Consider the following 21,171-nt stretch of genomic DNA (forward strand, 5'->3'; position numbering starts at 1 on the left):
TGAAAAACCAACAAGTTTCGGACAGACCAAAGAGCGTCTTTCACCGAGTTGATGATCCTCCAGCTGCAGTTGATGTTTGTCTCGGTGTGTGTCCCTGGGAACAGCCCATAGAGCACAGAGTCCTCTGTCACAGAACTGCTCGGGATGAACCTCGACAGAAACCACTGCATCTCTCTCCAGACCTTCTTTGCAAAGACACAATCTACAAGGAGGTGAACAACGGTCTCTTCCCTACCACAGCCTCCTCGAGGGCAACGTGCAGAGGGGGTGAGACTCCTGGCGTGTAGGAAGGATCTTACAGGGAGGGCCTTTCTCACCACCAGCCAAGCTACATCTTGGTGTTTGTTGGAAAGTTCTGGTGATGAGGCATTCTGCCAAATTACTTAGTCAGTCTGCTCAGGGAACCATCCCACAGGATCCACCCTCTCCTTTTCCCTCAGGGCCTTTAAGATGTTACGTGCCGACCACTGCCTGACGGACTTGTGGTCGAAGGTGTTTCTCTGCATAAATTTTCCCACGAGGGACAGGTGGTACGGCACGGTCCAAATACTTGGAGCGTTCCGCGGCATCGTGGCCAGACCCATCCTTCGCAACACCGGGGACAGGTAGAACCTCAGCATGTAAAGACACTTGGTGTTTGCATACTGAGGGTCTACGCACCGCTTGATGCAACCGCACACAAAGGTGGCCATCAGTATGAGGGCGATGTTGGGCATGTTTTTTCCCCCTTTATCTAGAGGCTTGTACATCGTGTCCCTGCGGACATGATCCATTTTCGACCTCCAGATGAAGCGGAAGATGGCTCGGTTGATCGCCACCACACAGGAGTGTGGAATGGGCCAGACCTGCGCCACGTACAGCAACAGCGAGAGTGCCTCACACCTGATGACCAGGTTCTTACCCGCAATGGAGAGGGAGCATCGCTCCCACATGCCCAGTTTCCTTTTCACCATAGACACTCGCTCCTTCCGGTTTCTAACGCATGCCCCGGTCCCTCTGAACCATATCCCCAGCACCTTCAGGCCATCAGCCCTGACAGTGAAGGGGACAAAGGATCGATCAGCCCAGTTCCCAAAGAACATGGCCTCGCTCTTCCCATGATTTACCTTGGCTCCCGAGGCCAGTTCGAAACGGTCGCAGATGTGGATGAGTCTGTGCACCGACAGCGGATCAGAGCAGAAGATGGCGACATCGTCCATGTACAGGGAGACTTTGATCTGAGTGCCTCCACTACCTGGGATCGTCACTCCTCTTATGCCCGGATCCTTCCTGATGGACTCAGCAAAGGGTTCTATGCAACACACGAAAAGAACAGGCGAGAGAGGACAGCCCTGCCTGACTCCAGATTTAATAGGAAAGCTATCTGATTCCCACCCATTGATTGAGACTGCACTACCGATGTTAGTGTAGAGCAGTTGGATCCAATTGCGAATTCCCTCCCCAAACCCTATTTTGAAGAGCACATCCACCATATAGGTGTGCAATATTCTGTCAAAGGCCTTCTCCTGATCCAGGCTGATGAGGCAGGTATCCACATCCCTGTCCTGTACATAGGCAATCATATCCCTGAGCAGCACGAGGCTGTCAGAGATCTTCCTGCCCGGCACAGTGCAGGTCTGGTCAGGGTGGATCACCAATTCCAGAGCGGATTTGACCCGATTGGCGATGACCTTGGACTGAATTTTATAGTCCACATTCAACAGTGAAATGGGTCGCCAATTTCTAGTTTCCTCCCTTTCCCCCTTGTGCTTGTAGATGAGGGTGATAATGCCTTTCCTCATGGATTCTGACATACTGCCGGCCAGGAGCATACTCTCATACACTTCTAGCAGGTCTGGGCCGATCCAGTCCCACAGAGCCGAATACAACTCCGTCAGCAAGCCGTCGCTTCCGGGAGTTTTACTCTTCTCGAAGGACTCAAGGGCCTCAGTCAGTTCGTCAGGAGTTAGCACTTTGTCCAGACTCTCCCATGTACTGTCATCTAAGACCTCCGTGATAGAGGACAGGAAGGACTGGGAGGCCTTGCTGTCTGTGGGCTTTACGTCATACAATCCGGCATAGAAGGATTTGCTAATCCTCAAAATGTCAGATTGCAATGACTTAACTGAGCCGTCTTCTTCCTTCAGGCTGCTGATCACAGAGCTCTCTCTGTGTACCTTTTGGAAGAAGAAACGTGAGCACGTCTCATCCTGCTCTACAGAGCGGACTCTGGAACGGAAGATGATCTTGGAGGCCTCCGAGGCAAAGAGTGAGGCTTGCTGGCTCTTCAGCTCTTGGAGTTCCTCCTTGATATTGACCCCCATCGACCGCAGCCAGAGCAGATTCTGCATGTTTTTCTGGAGTCGGGACATTTCCCTCTGTTCCTTTCTAGCTTTCTGGGTGCCTTTGAGGACAAAAAAACCTCTTGATGTTTCCCTTGATCGCTTCCCACCAGTGTGTCAGGGACTCAAAGTGGGGTTTCATGGTTCTCCAACCTTTGTAATCCCTCTTGAGCTCCTCAATGTTCTCTGGGGTCAGCAGTTGCACGTTTAGCTTCCATACCCCCCTGCCAACCCTCTGGTCCTTCTCTAAGTGGCAGTCAGCCAGTAGGAGGCAGTGGTCAGAGAAGAACACCGGCTTGACGTTGGTGGATCTGACTGCAAATGCGCGGGACACAAACAGGAAGTCTATCCTGGAACAGACGGACCCGTCAGGCCGCGACCAGGTGTATCTACGCTGCGCTCCATCTGCAGGGTTGCTGAAGACGTCGTGCAGCTTGGCATCCTTTACTGTTTCCATCAGGGATCTGGATGTAGCGTCCAATCTGCTGTCGGCCCTGCCAGATCGTCCAGCCGCATCGATGATGCAGTTGAAGTCACCGTCCAGAATGACCGGCCTGGAGGTTGCCAGCAGCTGTGGGAGCTGCTGAAAAACCTCCAGCCGCTCAGCCCCTTGTGACAGGGCGTAGACGTTAATTAACCGGAGTGGAGCATTCTTATACATTACACATTACGTCTGCTACGAGGAGGCGCCCGCCCACCACCTCCTTAACCTGGGAGACGGTGAAGCTGCCTCCCCGCAGCAGAATCCCCAGGCCGGAGGAACGAGAGTCGTTTCCTCCCGACCAGATCGATGGCGCGTGGGACCACCATCGTGACCATTGCCTGTAGGAGCTGAGGTGCGGTATCGCACACTCCTGTAGAAACAGCAGGTCAGCTTTGACCTTGGCAAGGTAGTCCAAGGTCGCAACACATCGCGTAGTAGATTTAATGCTACGCACATTTATGGATATAATCTTTACACCCATTTTAAAGCAGTTAGTCGCTTACCAAACCTGTTGTCTCTGAGAGTTCCTTCATGCCCGTGGTGTGCTCAAATTGCTTCACTTGGGATGGGCTGAGGAAACCGTCCTGAACCTCCCCATTGGAGATGTTCTGCTCGGGTGGCATCTGGGGGTCCGTGCAGAGAGCGGGGTTTGAAATGTCCTCTGTTGGAGAAGCTTCTCCAATCCTCTCCCCCTCTGGGGCGTTGCTGCTCCCGGCTTCACGGAGCTGGGGTGCGCTGAGCGCCTCACTGCTCCCAGATTCCTGGGGTTGTGGTGCACTGGCCTCTTTGGGTTGTGGGCCAAGTTGGGGTGTGCTGGTCTCCTCATTGTCACCAATGTTCTGGAGCTTGGGTGACTCGTCCTCCAACTCCCTAGCGTTTTGCCGCTTCTTCTGTTGGCGCCGCCCTGGCCCTTCTTCGTTTGAAGAGCTGCTGCTCTTGTTATCCATGTCGGATAGGAGACGCCTCTTGACTCTTGTCTGGGAAGTGGCTTGGTTTCTTTTTAGCCCCTTCTTCCTTTTGGCTCTCTTCACCACTGCCACTCCCCCTGCTGCTTTCCCACTGCTGCCTCCTCCTCCTCCGTTGATTCGCTCCCCTGAGGAGTGGGAGGTTCAGGGGGCAGTGCTGTTGACTGGCTGTCTGCTGCCTCAATTTTTTCCTCCACCTTGTCTCTCTCTGTGTCCTCCTTTGTCCCGATGTTTTCCCTGGGGGCCTTGGTGGTTGGTGTGACACGAGGCATTTCTTCTGCTTCTCCCTCGTTGGCTTTAGCTGCCTGTGCATAAGTATGGCAACGTTTGGGGCAGGTCTTGTAGAGGTGACTTGCCTCGCCACACAGGTTGCAGCACTTAGCCTGTTTACAATCTTTTGTCTGTTGCCCTTCCTTTTTGCAGTTCTTGCAGAGGACAGCACTGCAATTGGCCTCCACATGACCAGACTTGCCGCATGAGCGACAAAGTTTGGGTTGCCCAGTGTAGACAAGGTAGCCACAGCTTCCCCTGATAGCGAATCTGGAAGGGGGGTGGAAAACGGCTCCCTTACCGTCGGTCTTGAGCGTTACCTTAACCTGGCGTTTACATGTCCAGATCCCCAAATTATCTTTAACTTCAGTGCAGCTCCCTACCTTATCGAAGTACCTGGTAAGGAAGGTGAGCACGTCAGCGACAGGGATGTAGGGGTTGTACAGATGCACCGTCGCAACCCGTTCACGATGCAACGGTAGAACAAAGAGCGGCTCCGCCGTCAGGATCTTCATTTCTGGCAGGTCTTTCTTTTCCTCAAACACCTTCAGGAGTTTGACACAAGCTGCCACTTGCTTGAAGGTCACATCAAAGAAACCAGCGCTGGGGAAATCCTGTAGGCAGTAGATATCCACAGCCTCAAAACCACACAGCTTGAATAAGATCCTCTTCGTGAAGAAGGTCCTATCCATTCCTGTTCCTTGCTCGCTACCCTTCACCATGACTCGGATGGTGTTAGGTACCCAATGGTAAGGGGTTTGACTGGTTATAGCCATTGCTCTTTCCCTGGCAGAAACGCGATGAAGGTCTCTCCCCTGCCAAGGTCCTTTTGTTCCTCAGAACTTCCTAGTGCCATGCCGTTCATTGAATATTTCCTTGTCAAATTACTTTGACAGTGGGTCCTCCTCAATTCTCTCTTGAGTCGCAGTGTCTGCGATGATTTCTCCCAGAATTCTTCAGTCACTTCTCACTAGCGCCCTCTGTTGGATGCCCTTCTTCCTGTTGAGTGCAAGAGTCCTCCTAGATTCCCTCCTGAGTCGCGGTGACTGCAATGACTTCTCCCAGAATGCTTCAGTCACTTCTCACCAACGCCCTCTGTTGGATCCATTGATAAAGGCAAGTGTCCCATATGCCTTTTTCACCACCCCACTAACGTACCCCTCTGCCTTCAGACATCTATGGACACACACGCCAAGGTCCCTTTGTTCCTCAGAACTTCCTAGTGCCATGCCATTCATTGAATATTTCCTTGTCAGATTATTCCTTCCAAAGTGCATCTCCTCACACTTTTCAGGGTTAAATTCTATCTGCCACTTATCTGCCCATTTGACCATATTGGGAGTGTGTTACTGCTGAACTCAATAAAGTTCTTTGTAACAGTATTCGCTGATGATCAGGAGCAGGAATCCTAGCTGTTGTTCTTTACAGCAGCTCAGGGGCAATAGAGCATTTTACAGTGTTGTTTTGGCCGAGAATACAATACAAAAGATTTGCTGTAATGCAGCCTTCACATCCTCGGTATGCTCTAAAGTCAATGAATTGGTGTTTTAAGTGTATTGTGGTTATGCAGACAGGTTACAGGCAAACATGGCAGTCAACTTGCATAGAGCAATGTCTCACAAACAGCAAAGTGATGAATCACCAATGGATCTGCTCGTGAGAGCCATCACCTGACCCTTGCTGCTAATCCCCTAACCCCCTCTCCCCGTGACCCTCATCCTGCCATCAGAAAGCCAAAACTCATGGGATGTGTGCATTTCAATCTATGTGCTGGACCTGCCAGGATATGTAAGCATCTGTCACAAAACCCAACAGTTTTGTTGAGGCCAGCAGTAGGTTGTCTATAGCATGCTATAGCATGCTAGTGGCAGGCTTAATAGGTGCTTACTCCAAGTCCCTCTCCCCATCCCAAAGTAATACAGTGTGCTGAGTTCAGGGAGAAGATGTCAGGTCCACTTTCAAAGGAGAAAAAAGTAGCCTCTAACACTTTCCAAAAGAAACATATTAAAAGCAAGTTCATGACTTTAAATATTTGTGATATAAAACCCATGTTTTATATCGAAAAAGACAATTCATTTATTGTGTTGAAAGCACTGGTTTAATTTTAAAAGACAACAATAGCATTTCAATGACATAAAACATTAGCTTCTAAGATGACTGAACATTTGCATAAGCATACCCTACAAATTCCAAATCCAATAGAATGGAGTTAGCCTGTCTAGAAGAACACATAAGTGAAAATCACCTTAAAGGAATGTGAATGGCCCATCTTCTGCCCCATTCACAATACATCCAGACAACCTATATATTCAACTAGGTATGGAACAAGCCATTAGATGCAATCATTTTGGACAATGGACTCAGGGTGCGAAGGGAACTCTCCTAGCCATAATTTAATCATGCCTAAACAATGGGCCTGGAATCAACTTGCTACGACCATATTTGTGTAACAGGTCAGTTGGTAAGAAGGGATCATGTGATAAGCCAACTAACCTTGTGTGTTTTAAGAAACTGCTTTTCTCCAGATCATAGAACTGAAGGAAGAGAGATGCAGATGAGGAAGGACACAGAGTGGGCATATACTCTGTCTCTCACTCACTCTCTCTCTCTCCATCCATCCTGTAAGCTTGAGCCCTACCTGTTGTTTTACCAGCTATCTGTCCCAGGCAGCATCCAAGAAACTAATCCAGCAGCTGCTGACTCCAGAAGACCAAATACAAATCGTCTGTCAACATCTTTGAATCATCCTATTGCAGAATTCAGAAAAACCATTGGGCCTAGTCTGAAACCATCCAAAATATCAATCAGCCGAATCCATATAGAACTGACATTTTTAGACATTTAAACATGGCTTAATTTATCCTCCCACTCTTTAACTTATGCGTGTGTGTGTGTGTGTGTGTGTGTGTGTGTATGTGTGTGTGAGAGATAGAGACAGGCAGAGTTTTTATTTTTTTTATTTAGATAAGGTGTTAAGTACAATAAATATTATTCTCTTTTTAAAAACTTACAACGTAATCTGTCTGTTTTTGGCTTTTACAGTTACAGCACTTAAACAGTTAAACACTCATTGCATTGGAAAGCGTGCTCTTTCTGAAAAAAGCTGTTGTGGTCAAAGGAACATTGGGAAAAAGGAGAACCACTCTACCCTTTCTCACCTGACAATAGCATTGAATTCAGATTGGAATCTAATTGAAGCAATTAGTTTTTATATTGAAGAATGGCTACCCAAGAGTCAGTACACACTGGAATCTAATCGAGGGGTTCAAGTAGTTTACATATAGAATAATAGGTACCTAGAAGTGAGGTACAGGCTGGAATCTAATCGAGAAGTTCAGATAGTTTATATAGAGGATAATAGGTACCTAATCCATTCTTGCAGAACAAAAAAACAAAATGTCTGCTGTTAGATGTGATTCTTCCAGTGGGCAGCACTTGTTTAGCAAACCAGACTGTGCTAATAGCTACACTAATAACCAATTTAATATAATTGGTTGAGCTCATAACATGGCTCATGTATGCCTACTAGAATTGATGTGCATTCGTATGCTGGTATGATATAAATTGTTATGACCATTTGAAATTTTACATTCTTGCATTTGTTTTGATGAGTGTAGGATGAAAAAGTTCAGCAACATATCTCTCTTTTCAGCAAGATACCTAGGAGTGATTTACAGGATGGAATCTTATCGAAGTGTACAGAAAGTTTCTATCTAGAATAATGGATAGCTGGAAATGATTTACAGGCTGAAATTGAGGTTTCATATACTTTATATATAAACTAATTGACATCTGGGAGGTATAACTGTAGCTTTAAAATCACCTTAAGTTGTTGAGTATGTTGGTTGTTATACTGCTAAATCATTGAGGCTGGTTTAAGTGGATTTGGCTCAGTTTTCTTACTGGCACCTTGGTGATTCTATGATGCCCTATACCCTCCCATCTTTTGCATGTGGTTGTGTCTATAATGACTGTTTATTGACTGTGATGTCATTAGCACTTGTTTATCAAATCATCATCAGTATCTGAGGGAAGAGAAAGAAATCGTACAGATTCACGCAATTGGTTTGGCTGAACACCTAGGCCCTCATTGCCTCCGTGGGGTCAGCCCAGTGAGTGGATACCTTTGGCATGCTCAGCTTGTGGGGATGTCAATGGTGTGAGTCCCCTGATGATTTCTGGAAGCAGTGATTGACTCAGCCTGATGGAGCAGCCAGGCTTCTAATGCCCTATAAATAGAGTCGGCTTACTCTCCCAAACATAGAGCAGCGATAGAATCAGCTGTCGGCATTTTCCCTCAGCCTGAAAGAGACACAGACACAGCTGACAGCAGGACTCCTTCCACCGTTAGAACTACTAGGACTCAAGCTTTTCAACTGGCAATCAGGAAAAAAAAGGCAAAGAAGACGACGCATTAAGGAGAACGATTTTGGTAAGTAGTCTATCTCTTATGAGTTGTGTAGAATTTTTTAAGCCCTATTAAATCAGATTTAATCATTAAGAAGATGAATGGGGGATGAAATTGCTAGTCAGCGAAATCGTAAAATGTACAATTGTGGATCGATTGTCCACTTCATATCACGCCCAACTTTCTGTACCATTGAATTCAACACCAATTTCACTATGAGCCTGATTTGCGCCAATTTCAGCCTCAAAAAAGCTGAACCATTAACAGTAGGTGTAGTATTATGTGCTATGTTTCCTATCAAGGATTAAGGCTGGCATTAGACTTCATTTCCCGATTTGAGACTGGTATCTGTCACCTGATTGAAGGGTCTGTTGACTCTTGTTATTCTGCAGACCAAGACCAAGCTCAATCTGAGCAGCCTTAACATGGATGATACTTTCCATTCCTTCTCTGTGAAATCTTTCAGTGTTAATTGCGCACAGGCAGCAGCAAACAATTTAAAGATTCAAAAGATTCCATTCAATGTTTTTTAAAATTCCCTGGAGATCAAAATGCTCATCTAGAACTGGGATTCTTTCAGACTGGAGATATAATGTAGCTGGTGTAAATGTGAACAGGTATGTGAAACCCTTTGAGAGGGGTCTTCAGATCCTATTCTGGTATTTTCAAGTGATGCTGTCCTTTTTTTATATACTTATACATGCCAAAACCCTTTTGCATAAATATGATTGCACCTTACAACATAATTACAGAGAAACTCGTATTGCCAGTATAAGTACTGTACTGGATGTTGTTCTGTAAGGGGTGATACAGGAAGATATACTGTCACAAAGAAGAAGCCCAGGGCATGATAGTCACAGGCAATCTCATCTATTTTTTGGTCTTCTCACAACAGGTGAGGAACTATTATCAGTAATGGAGTAATTGATTTCTCCTTTGCACATTGCTGTTAAGATTTGTAGATGAAGAGTCTATGTGGGTTCAATAAACTTGTTAAAGTCATGAAGCTAGACCTCCGGGAGTCAACTATGATATAGTTTAAAAAGAAATTGTATCAATATCGCAGTAACTCAATATTCAGAACAGGAAGTTAGCTGACCTGAAATGTTGGTGTAATTCACAGATGCAGAGTTTGTACTAAAATGCTGATGAATACAAACCACATTTGTTTGAAGCTCTACGATCCTCTAGCTTGTTAATAAGTGACATAGAACATCAAGGACTTACACTAATGTAGTGCCTTCGCCTATGTGATTGTGACTACACTTTATAAAGTAATTAATTATTTGTAAAGAGCTTTAGGGCATCCTGAGGATGTGATAGATGTTACATAAAGATTAACAAGAGAGCAGAAAATCTGATATTGAGCATAAACTAGAAGTTAAGGGAGAAGGTCAAAGGCAAGGTCAAAGAGATAGGTTTAGAAGAGCTCAGAAGTGGGAAATGTGGTAGCAACGGAATAGGTTTGCTAGGAAATTTCCAGAGAGCATAGAGTAATAGTTGAAGCCTGGGTTAAGGAGGGAAGTGTATACTAACCAAACTTAATGAAACAGAGTGAGCTATCTGGGACCTAGGGTTCGAGGAATTTCTAGAGTAACTTCATAGAACGTTGCTCCAACGTTTGACAATTTTAATAGTACTGCAATGGGGAGATAGAGAGAAAGTTAACAATGACAAAAACAATACTGATTGGTGAGGTGGGCTTAGCATGGAAAAGGCCGTGTGTGATGGAGTTTTAGAGAATTGCCAGCAAGACTGCTTTATATAATTTGGCTGATTCTGAAAGTACAAGGCTGATGAAAAGCTGCAGGTGAGTTGCTTGAAACAGATTGTTTTACAGTCCTGGCTTAAGCATTTAAAAGTGACTCACCACTTGCTGTTTAAGTTTTAAAATAGAAATTATCTCTAAAACTCCTCCAATTCAGCATCATAATTTGAAGTATTTTTCTCTCTCCAAATTTCTCCATCCTCCCACAAAGACCTACCTGAGACATAGACCCAAAAGTACCGATGACCCTCAACTACCTTGCTTATGTGGCCAGTTGTCATATGTGAGTGATGGCAGTGAGTGTATGCAGTCTCTCTAAAACTCTTCACCTATCCTCCTTTCTCTTCTCTTTTAAGATGCTCCTTAAAACTTACCTTTTTGATCAAGCTATTAGTTACCTGTCCTCATGCCTCCTTCTTTGTCTTGGTGCCAAATTTTATTCTGTTAAGCTTCTATGCAACATTTAGAGACTTTTTGTAAATTAAAGGTACTGCATAAAATGCAAATTCTTGTTATTTTAGCACTGTACTAACTGATTTTTGTAGGTGGTGTTTTGATATAAAAAGAAAAACTTGCCTTTATATAGTGCTTTTCACAACCACTGAATGTCTCAAAGTACTTTACAAGTACGTGAAGCACTTTTGAAGTGTAGTCACTATTGAAATATAGGAAACATGACAGCCAGTTTGTGCACAGCAATCTCTCACAAACAACGATATGATAATGATCAAATAATCTGCTTTTTTGTGATGTTGATTGTGGGATAAATATCAGCCAGCACACTGGAGATAACTCATCTGCTCTTCTTCAAAATAGTGCCATAGAATCTTTCACATCCACCTGAGTAGGTAGATGTGGCTTCTGTTTAACATCTCATCCAAAAGACTGCACCTCCAATAGGCATGTCAGCCTTGATTTCTTTGTGCTCAAGCTCAGTGAAACCTGAACCCAGAACCTTGTGATTCAGAGGTAAGAGGGCTACCCAGTGAACCAGAGCTGATATACCTCTGCCTACAGAGTCAAGAAAAGGAAAATCAATCAGTAACCACCATTGGAAAGTCAACATGGCTGGACATTGGTCTCAACTGTGATGACACTCTTGGTCAAACTGCCTGTTAATGCTCTTCATACAGGCTCATGAAGAATGCACACTTGGCAAGGTCCCTAAGGATGCTCTGCATAGATCAATGTTTTCCGGGCAGATATGCAAAAACAGTTAGAAAAAGGAAAGGTCATATAGGCAAGATGCTGGAGGTTACAGGCCATGGCATGTCTATCACATCTCCATAATGAACCAGAGACCACAGGCAAGGAGAAGAAACATGTGGGGAAAAAAATGGTAGTGTGTAGATTCTACAAGATAGCACTAGGAGGTTTTTAATTTTTCTCAAAATTATTAGGGGATGCATTGTTGGGCTTTTTGCCCTATATGTTGTAAATAAACCAATAACTGTCAAGGCCAAGTGCACTGCTATTCTATCTATATCATGGATCAACTGTGTGCACATATCCTGTACAAGATGGCTGCTGTAGCAGACATGGGAATTGGGAATCAACCCTCTGTGTCTGCATCCTGAAGTATACACATCCACAAACAACCTGAATCAAAGAAAGAAAGACTTGCATTTTTAAAATGCTCTTCCTGATCTTGGCCCCATAGCCAATTTAATACTTTGGAAGTAGACTCACTATTGTAAATGTAGGAAAGGTGCCAACTGACATGAGCACGGCAAATTTCTGTAAACAGAAATATGATAATGACCAGATACTCTATTTAGGTGATGTCCCCATGAATGACTAAAATAAAAATACTGTGGGATAAATATTGGCCAGGACACTGGACAGAACTCCTCTGCTCTGCTTTAAAATAGTTCATGGGATCTTTTATGTTTACTTAAAATGGCAGACAGCGCTTACATTTAAAGTCTGACAGAACCTCTGACAGTGCAGCACGTCGAAGCACTGCAGCAATAACAACCTTTATAGTGCCTTCAATGTAATAAAACGTTCCAAGGCGTTTCACAAAAACATTTTAAAACAGGATATGGCATGCGTCATGTAAGGAGATATGACCAAAAGCTTGGTCAAAGAGGTAGGTTTATAGGAATGTCTTACAGGAGGAAAGTAGGTAGAGAGGTGTAGGGAGGGTATCCCAGAGCTTAGGGCCTAGGCATCTGAAGGCAGAGACACCAATGCTGGAATTATTAAAATTGACAGCTTGTCCCCAGTGAGACCTCAGACCTATCTGAGTGTCCGAGTTCATCGCTGAATGCCATCTTCATGGCTTACCTGTAGTACCAGGAGTGGCCACTGCTCCTGCTGGCACAGATGGTATGCAGAGCTGTCAGCCTCCGATTGGCCGGCAGCTCTATGAGTCTTCCTGGAGACAGACGGAAGTCCCACCTTATGCTAATTAAAGGATCTTTGCCTGAAAATTTAAAGCAGGGCGAGCCCGCCCCCATTTGGCAGGCTCATCCCTGAAATTTACACTGGGATGCGGGGAGCCTGTCCTCAAGGTATAATCCGGCCTGACATCGTCCTCTGAATCACTATCTTCAAGTCAGAGTTTAAGAATTTAAAATGGGAGAAAAGTTTGAACTTTTATCCACTGCTACAGCAATAAGGAAACTCTAGGGGATTTGTATCGTGTGAGTGAGTTGTTGGGTTAAGGCGGCTGGAGCTGTGAGTCTGAAATACTTAGAAGCCGATTAATTATTTCATGGGCTCAACCTGTCCAACTTCACCAACTGGTCTCCCCTACTCTTCAACAGCTGTCACTTCAGGGAAACCTCTTTCAGATTCTCTTCCAAGAATAGTGACTTCACATTCTTGCAAACCCAGGCAATTGTCGGGAGCTTTGATGGACTTTCTTTCTGATCTGTAGCAATTGCCTATCAGTGCAATTGTGACAAGTTTATTACTTTAAAACTGGCAATTTATATAGAACATCATGCATGCAGTCACCAGCCAGAAATGCACTTTGCTGATTTTAGAATCCTATCAGATTTTCAGCCAAACATGGTGCAGGGTCAAGACCCATAATGTAGGGCCTGAGTTTATGAAACAGGTCTAGGTCTATGACACAGGGCCAAGATTCATAATTCAAAGTGAAGCCTATGATACTGAAACACAATCCACAGGCCCAGATCTATGAAAGAGCGCCAAAGTTCATGATACAGGAACAACACTTACGCTGCTGAATCAAGACTAAACTAATAGTGCTTAGGATGCAGAACAAGGCTAATGTTGTAGGGGCAAAGCCCTCAGGCATCACCAGAGTTGAAATGAGTAGGTGGTAAGTTGAGGTAGATCAAAGAGTAATTTAGATGGCACTAAGTTTGAGTTATAAAAGCACAGAGATTGTAAAACATTTCACAGTTTTGAGGTACTGGAAAAGGAACTTTCTATACAAATCCGTGGTCCAGGCTTTCATCCCAGGGTTGGGCGCACACAGTCAGGAGGCTCCACGAAAATGTCCGTCCGCAGGTCAGATTTTCAGTCGGTGGAAGAAATAGGATTTGGGTCGGGTGACCCCAGGACAAGAGTGCAGGCTGCCAGATGTGGAGGCCTGCCTCTGTACACAGGCACTATGGGCAGAATTTTTAGGTCAGCATGCGGGCATGCGCCTGACTCTGCTCGAACGTGAAATAGCGCGTGATGATGTCGGGCAAGCGTCCTGACATCATCCTGTACTCATGCGATATATCAGTCGGCGGGCGTGCACAAAAGTCAGAAGCACTCCCACTGATAATTAAAAGGGCAATTAAACCCATTAAAGTTCTAATTGTCCCTGATTTTTTGTGGTGCATCCAACCTTACAGTTGGCGGATAGGGCGAATCTGCCAGGCGGACTTTGCATTTTTGATGAAACGTCATCCAAGGGCGGGATGAAGTTTCCGTTATTAAATAAAAAAAACAAAAACATATGGACAGAATTTTCATCATGTATTTGTTCAGGTGATTGATTCTGATGCGTGGACATTTTTTCTGGATTATAAAATCTTTATTTATTGGTTTTAAATTATTCAGATCCATGAGGTAGCTCTCTGCCTTCAGGGAGCTTTCATTCCACACTCCCCTCCACCAGTGCTTATGTCAGCGCCTGCCCTTCTCCTGCCCCCACCCCGGCAACACTCAGCATTTCAGTGTTTGTTTTACACTGGTTGCCCATTAATTGGCCAAACAGTGTGAAATCACGGTTAGGGGCTGATTGCGGGCAGTGGGCCGTTACCCAGCCTCTCCCGGTCTCACCAATCACACCCGCAGACTGACCTAAAAATCCTGCCCTATGTTTAAATAAATAAAGTAAAAGATTAAAACAAAAAACAGCACTCCAATCCTCACCATTCACACATAGGTTGGCCAACCTATGCCAACACCCACCCACCCCCATGGACCATCATACCACCTGTGCCAACACACACGTCCCCACCCACCACCCTTTGTCCTTACTCCCTCCATGCCAACTCGTCTAATATTCTTACTCATCTATTATACTTCCTTGACAAGTTTGATGACTTTGATAGTTCCTAGATAGTTCCTTGACAGCTGGATAGCTCTTTGACAGTCCCTTGACAGCTGGACAGTTCCTTGACAGCTTGATAATTCGAGTGAGCTTGTGCGTAAAAAGTGCATAATCATGTTTAATTTTAACAATCCTTAAGTGTGCCCTACCTCTTCCAAAGATGTCCTGGGACCGGGTCCAAAGAGATCTCTCTAAAAAAGTACCCCAGCTATCCAAATGAATCCACCAAGTTCAGACCTCCTCTTACCTGTTCTAATCTACACAGTGAGTTTCACACTCCTGCACTATCAAAGTCCCGCTTCACTGGAGAGAGTTGGTGATTTAAATGGCCACCTTCCTCCACGAATAGCACAGGCGTGAACCCCAGCCTGACTCTAACCCCACCCTCCCCAAAGATGGGAAATGCCAGGTTTGGGGCAGGGGCTTAGAATTTTCAGCCATTTTTTGGATTTTCGCCATGATTGAAAGGCTCTCCATCTCCATAGGTGAAAATCTGGACCTATATTTCTATATCACTGTCAATAAATCTATTTCTCTCTTGCTAGCCTTTGTCACTATATAACTGCATGCATGTTCTGACTTTTTCTCTATATTTCAATATTCCCGGTCTCTCTATCTCCCTATTCATTACTTTATGTTCCTCTTCACCAATACATATGAACATATGAAATAGGAACAGAAATAGGCCATATGGCTCCTTGACCCTGCTCCGCCATTCAATAAATCATGGCTGATCTGTTTGCGTGAGTTCCACATTCCCATCTGCCCCCAATAACCTTTGATTCCCTTGCCTAAAAGAATTTATCTACCACTACCATAAAAATATACAATGGTCAATGTTTCCATTGCCTTCTGGGGCAGAGAATTCCAAAGTCATACAGCCCTCTGAGAGAAAAGATTTCTCTTCATCTCTGCTCCATAAGGGCGACCCCTAATTTTAAAACAGTGCCTTTAGTTCTAGAATCACCCACAAGAGGAAACATCCTTTCCAAGTCCACCTTGTCAGGATCTTATATGCTTTAATTAAGTCACACCTCACTCTTCTAAACTCCGGTGGAAACAAGCTCAGCCTGTCCAATCTTTCCTCATAAGACAACCCGCTCATTCCAGGTATCAATCTAGTAAACCTCCTCTGAACTACGTCCAACAACATTTACATCCTTCCTTAAATAAGGGGACCAAAACTGCTACAGTATTCAAGATGTGGTCTTACCAATGTCCTGTATAACTGAAGCATAACAGCCTTACTTATATCTTCAATTACTCTCGTAATAAAGCACAGCATTCTGTTGGCCTTCTTGATTATGTGCTGTACCTTCATACTAACTTTCTGTGACTCATGCACTATAATATATAGATCCCTCTGCACCTCAGAATTCTGCAGTCGTTCTTCTTTTAAGTAATACTCTGCTTTTAATTCTTCCTGCCAAGGTAAACACTACACAATTTCCTATGTTATACTCCAACTGCCATATTTTTGCCCACTCAGTCAACCCATCTATATCCATCTGCAAACTCCTTATGACTTTCCTATCTATCTTTATGTCATATGCAAATTTAGCTAGCATGCCTTCACTCCCCTCATCTAAGTCATTGATGTAAATTGTGAAAAGTTGAAGTCCCAGTACAGACACCTGTGGGACTCCACTTGTCACACACTGCCAGTCAGACAAAGACCCATTTATGCATACTCTGTTTTCTGCCAGCCAGCCAATCATAGACTCATAGATGTTTATAGCACAGAAGGAGGCCATTTGATCCATCATGTCTGTGCCGGTCAACAAAGATCTGACTACACTAATCCCATTTTCCAGTGCTTGGCCCATAGCCTGGAGGCTATGGCAACACAAGTGTATATCTAAATACCTATTAAATGTTAGACAAGTTTCTGACTCAACCACCCTTTCAGGCAATTAGTTCCAAACTCCCACCAACCTCTGGGTGAAAAAAATTCTCCTCAACCCCCTTTTAACCTTCTACCTCTTACCTTAAATCTATGTCCCCTGGCTATTGAAATCTGCCTTCCTATCCACCCTATATATGCCCCTCATAATCTTTTATATCTCTATCAGGACCCCTCTCACTTTTGCTGCTCTAAGGAAAACAACCCCAGCCTATCCAATCTTTCCTCAAAGCTCAGACCCTCCAGCCCAGGCAACATCCTGGTAAATCTCCTTTGCACCCTCTCCAGTGCAATCACATCCTTCCTATAATGTGGCAACCAGAACTGCACACAGTACTCCAGTTGTGGCCTAACCAGTGTTTTATACAGTTCCAGCATAACTTCCCTGCTCTTGTAATCTATGCCTCAGCTAATAAAGGCAAATATCCCATATGCCTTCTTAACCATCTTATCTACCTGCCCTGCTACCCTCAGGGACCTGTGGTTATGCACACCAAGGACCCTCTGACCTTCAGTACTTTTCAGGGTCATAGTGTAATTGTTAGCCCTCCACAATTGTTTACCGCATACTTTTCTGGGTTGAATTCCATTTGCCACTGCCCTGCCTACCTGCCAAGTCCATTGATATCCTCCTGCAGTTTACAACTATCCTCCTCACTATTTATCACCCTACCAATTTTAGTGTCATCCGCAAACTTCTTGATTATAGGATAGATCATGTATCCATGCTATTATGTTACCCCCCTACACCATGAGCTTTTATTTTCCACCTTATCAAATACCTTCTGGAATCTTCAGTCTCCCCTTTATCCACAGCATATGCTACTCTTTCAAAGAACTCTAATAAATTGGTTAAACATGATTTCCCTTTCACAAAACCATGCTGACTCTTCCCGGTTACCCTGAGTTTTTGCCCAGCTATAACCCCTTTAATGATCGAGCCCAACACCTTCCCCATGATAGAAGGTGGCCTATAGTTTCCTTTTTTTTCTGCCTCCCTCCCTTCTTGAATAGAGGGGTTATATTTGCTACTTTCCAGTCTGATGGAACCTTTCCAGAATCTAAGGAATTTTGGAAAATCAACACCAGGACATCTACTATCTAATTAGCCACCTCTTCTAAGACCCTAGGATGAAGTCCATCAGGAGCCGGAGACATGTCAGCCTGCAGCTGCATCAGTTTGCTCAGTACCGTTTCCCTAGTGATTACAATTTCACTAAGTTCCATTCTCCTGTTCACCTCCTGATTAAAGCTATTACTGGAATGTTTTTTGTATCCTCTATAGTGAACACAAGCAAAATATTTGTTCATTTCATCAGCCTTTCCTTATTATCTACTATTAACTCCCCATTCTCACTCTCTAGAAGACAAACACTCATTTACCTATTCTTTTCTTGTTAAATACCTGCACAAACTCTTGAATAAAAACGAAAAACTGCGGATGCTGGAAATCCAAAACAAAAACAGAATTACCTGGAAAAACTCAGCAGGTTTGGCAGCATCGGCGGAGAAGAAAAGAGTGGACGTTTCGAGTCCTCATGACCCTTCAACAGAACTCTGTTAGTGGCCAGTTCTGTTGAAGGGTCATGAGGACTCGAAACGTCAACTCTTTTCTTCTCCGCTGATGCTGCCAGACCTGCTGAGTTTTTCCAGGTAATTCTGTTTTTGTTTTGTACAAACTCTTGCTTTCCATTTTTACATTTATAGCTAGCTTCCTCTCATACTCAAATTTCTTCATCCTGATTAATCTTTTAGTCATTCTCTGCCGTTCTTTATAGTCTGACAAATCATCTGACCTGCCATTCATCTTTGCACAGTTATATGCTTTTTCCTTAAGTTTTATGCTTTCCCTAACTTCTTTAGTTAACCACAGATGTGGGTCATCCCTTTAGAATTTTTCTTTAAGGTAGGAATATACTTATTCTGAGTATTCTGAAACATCCCCTTAAATGTCTGCCACTGCTTCTCTATTGAACTATCCCCTAGCCTAGTATCCCAGTTCACTTCAGCTAGCTCAGCTTTCATGTCCATATAGTTGCTATTATTTAAGTTTAAAATACTGGTTCTAGACCCACTCTTCTCCATTTCAAACTGGATGTAAAATTCAATCATATTGTGGTTGATGCTACCTAGGGGTGCCTTTATTCTGAGGTCATTAATTAATCCTGTCACACTACGCAATACCAAGTCTAATGTAACCTGCTCACTGGTTGGTTTCAGGCATGCTTCTCTAAGAAATTATCTTGGAAGCAATCTAAGAACTCCTCATCCAGGCTATTACTGCCAAGCTGATTTTTCCAGTTTATATATAGATTAAAGTCACCCATGTTTATTGCCATCCCTTTATCACAAGCACCCAATATTTCTTCTTGTATACTTTGCCCTACATTTTGGTTACTGTTAGTGGCCTGTAGGCCACTCCTAGCAGTGACTTCTTTCCCCTACTATTCCGCATCTCCAACCAAACCAATTCTACATCCTGATCTCCTGAACCAACACTCTATCAATAGTAAGTGAAGTCTTGACAAAGTCTCCAATAAGTCTACTGATGTGGTGCAAAAAGTCCCTTCAAATCTCTAGCAGCAAATGAACAGTAAAAGATGATAGCTTTAAAAGTGCTCGAAATTCTCAGCAATGACTTGTTTTCCCCTGTTCAGCTGGTCACTGTTGGAAGAGATCATTTAATAAAGGGCTATCCACCAAAATGACATGCTGCCTCTGTAATGGCCACAAACGGGTTGTCAATCAGCCCCTTCCTATTACTGGCTTCAATGTCCTTTACCAAGATGGCACATTGTGCTAAACCGGCTTTGCAACTTAATATTCCAAATTGGCCAAACCTCTTGCTTCTTTCATGTCTAAAGTATTCAGTGAAAATTTCCCCTTAATTTTTTACATGAATAATTTCAATGAGATTGGAGATATCACACATAATGAGACAGGAAAACAGTTCTGGCACCTCCACATGACTGCAGTTACCATACAGCTTGGCCTGCAGAGACCATGTCAGGCCCAAAGCCAAGCTCCTCTTGCTTACTGACAGAGGCAGTAATATTACGGCCATTCTGAAAACATTCAATGGCATGCGTTTGCCAGTTTAAAAACAAACATTTTACTCCATGTCTGATGGACACAGAGAGTTATACACAATATTTTCTAAACCAGTAGACAAATTAAGAGGATTATCCATAATTAGTGATGAGATCACAAACAAGGTTGCCGGGCATATGTCCAGTTTTGGCCAAGGCAAATTTATTTTTGAGTAAACTTTCTGAAAATTTCTAAGATATAAACTGGACAGGTGTCTTTATTAAATTCATCATTTTTTCCTACTTATTTCTGTGGCTCATGATTGAAGGTATTAATTGTTAAGTACAGTCTGCAGCATGTAGTAGCACTGTCACTTCTTAGCTGGAAGACTATGGGTTCAAGTACTGCCCCATGAGTTTATAGTCTAAGCAGTACACAGTGTATTCCTAAGGGAAAGCGTGTCAGAGTTTCTGATAACATATTAACAGTGAGGCCCTAATTGTCCATTCAGGCAAAAGTCAAAGAATTAGCTGGTACCATTTGAACAAAATAGGGATTTTCCCTGGTGTCCAAGTCATCATTCCCCCTCAACCAGTAAGAGACAAAGCTAAGTCTAACTAGTCAGTTGTCACATTGGTAGCTGGGATATCTTGTGATTATAGTGTGTGCAAAATGGCTGCTGCAGTTGCCAGTTAGAAAATAATAATCACTGCATTTCAAAGTTTTCAATGTGTGTAATGTGCTTTGTAATATAAACTGCTATATAAAGGCAAGTTAAACCTCAGAATCCAACATTGCACAGGCTCCTATCTCATCTTTCGTCCATCATCTGTCCATTTCAACTCTATCCCTTTACCATTTTTATTCCATGCCCTATCTCACTTCTAGCCCTTAATTCTCATGGTTGAGTGTTTAAGTCTGGCGTTGCAACAGGGAAAACGTCATTTGGACTCAAAACGTTAACTGTGTTCCTCTCCACAGATGCTGCCAGACCTGCTGAGTTTTTCCAGGTATTTTTGTTTTTGTTAGGGAAAAAGTGTATCCTTCAAAGAGTTTCTGTATACAGAAACAAAAGAGCTGTTTGCAGTACCTTTCATGTCTTCAGGATATCCAAAAGAAATAGTTGTGAAATGTCCAGTAAACAAGTATCAGCCTTGGCACAGTGAGAGCAATCTGAATCAAAAGCCACACTCCAGGATTTGAGCACTTAATTGCCACATAGAAGGAGCACTGCATTTCTTAATATGTCATTTTTGGGATAAGATGTTAAATTAAGGGCCTGCTTGATCTTTCAGATTGTAGACATGGCAATTTTTGGTAAAGAGCAAGGGAGACATCTTGGCCAATATTTGTCTTTCATCATTAAAGCATTATCTGGCCATTCATCTCCTTGTAGTTAATGGGATCTAGCTCTGTGCAAATTAGCTGCAGTGATTACAACAGCAAATTCAACAAATTTTTGACAACCTGAAGACATGAAAGAGGCTGTATAAATTC

At 43.7% G+C, this 21,171-nt stretch overlaps 1 protein-coding gene across 2 annotated transcripts in view; it reads left to right on the forward strand.

The window, feature by feature from the left end:
• The first annotated feature begins 8,300 nt into the window (after positions 1-8,300).
• LOC121279077 (xin actin-binding repeat-containing protein 1-like) overlaps positions 8,301-21,171 on the forward strand; it is a 32,461-nt gene continuing 19,590 nt past the window's right edge. Inside the window, exon 1 of one of the 2 annotated variants that reach the window (XM_041189966.1) lies at positions 8,301-8,472. The gene's annotated coding sequence lies outside the window, so the exon portion shown is untranslated. Of the gene's footprint in view, positions 8,473-9,045; positions 9,066-21,171 lie in introns of those variants that run through there. The other variant, XM_041189967.1, reaches the window with a different exon arrangement.

This window comes from Carcharodon carcharias, chromosome 6 (assembly GCF_017639515.1).
Source record: "Carcharodon carcharias isolate sCarCar2 chromosome 6, sCarCar2.pri, whole genome shotgun sequence".
NCBI classification, from domain to species: Eukaryota; Metazoa; Chordata; class Chondrichthyes; order Lamniformes; family Lamnidae; genus Carcharodon; species Carcharodon carcharias.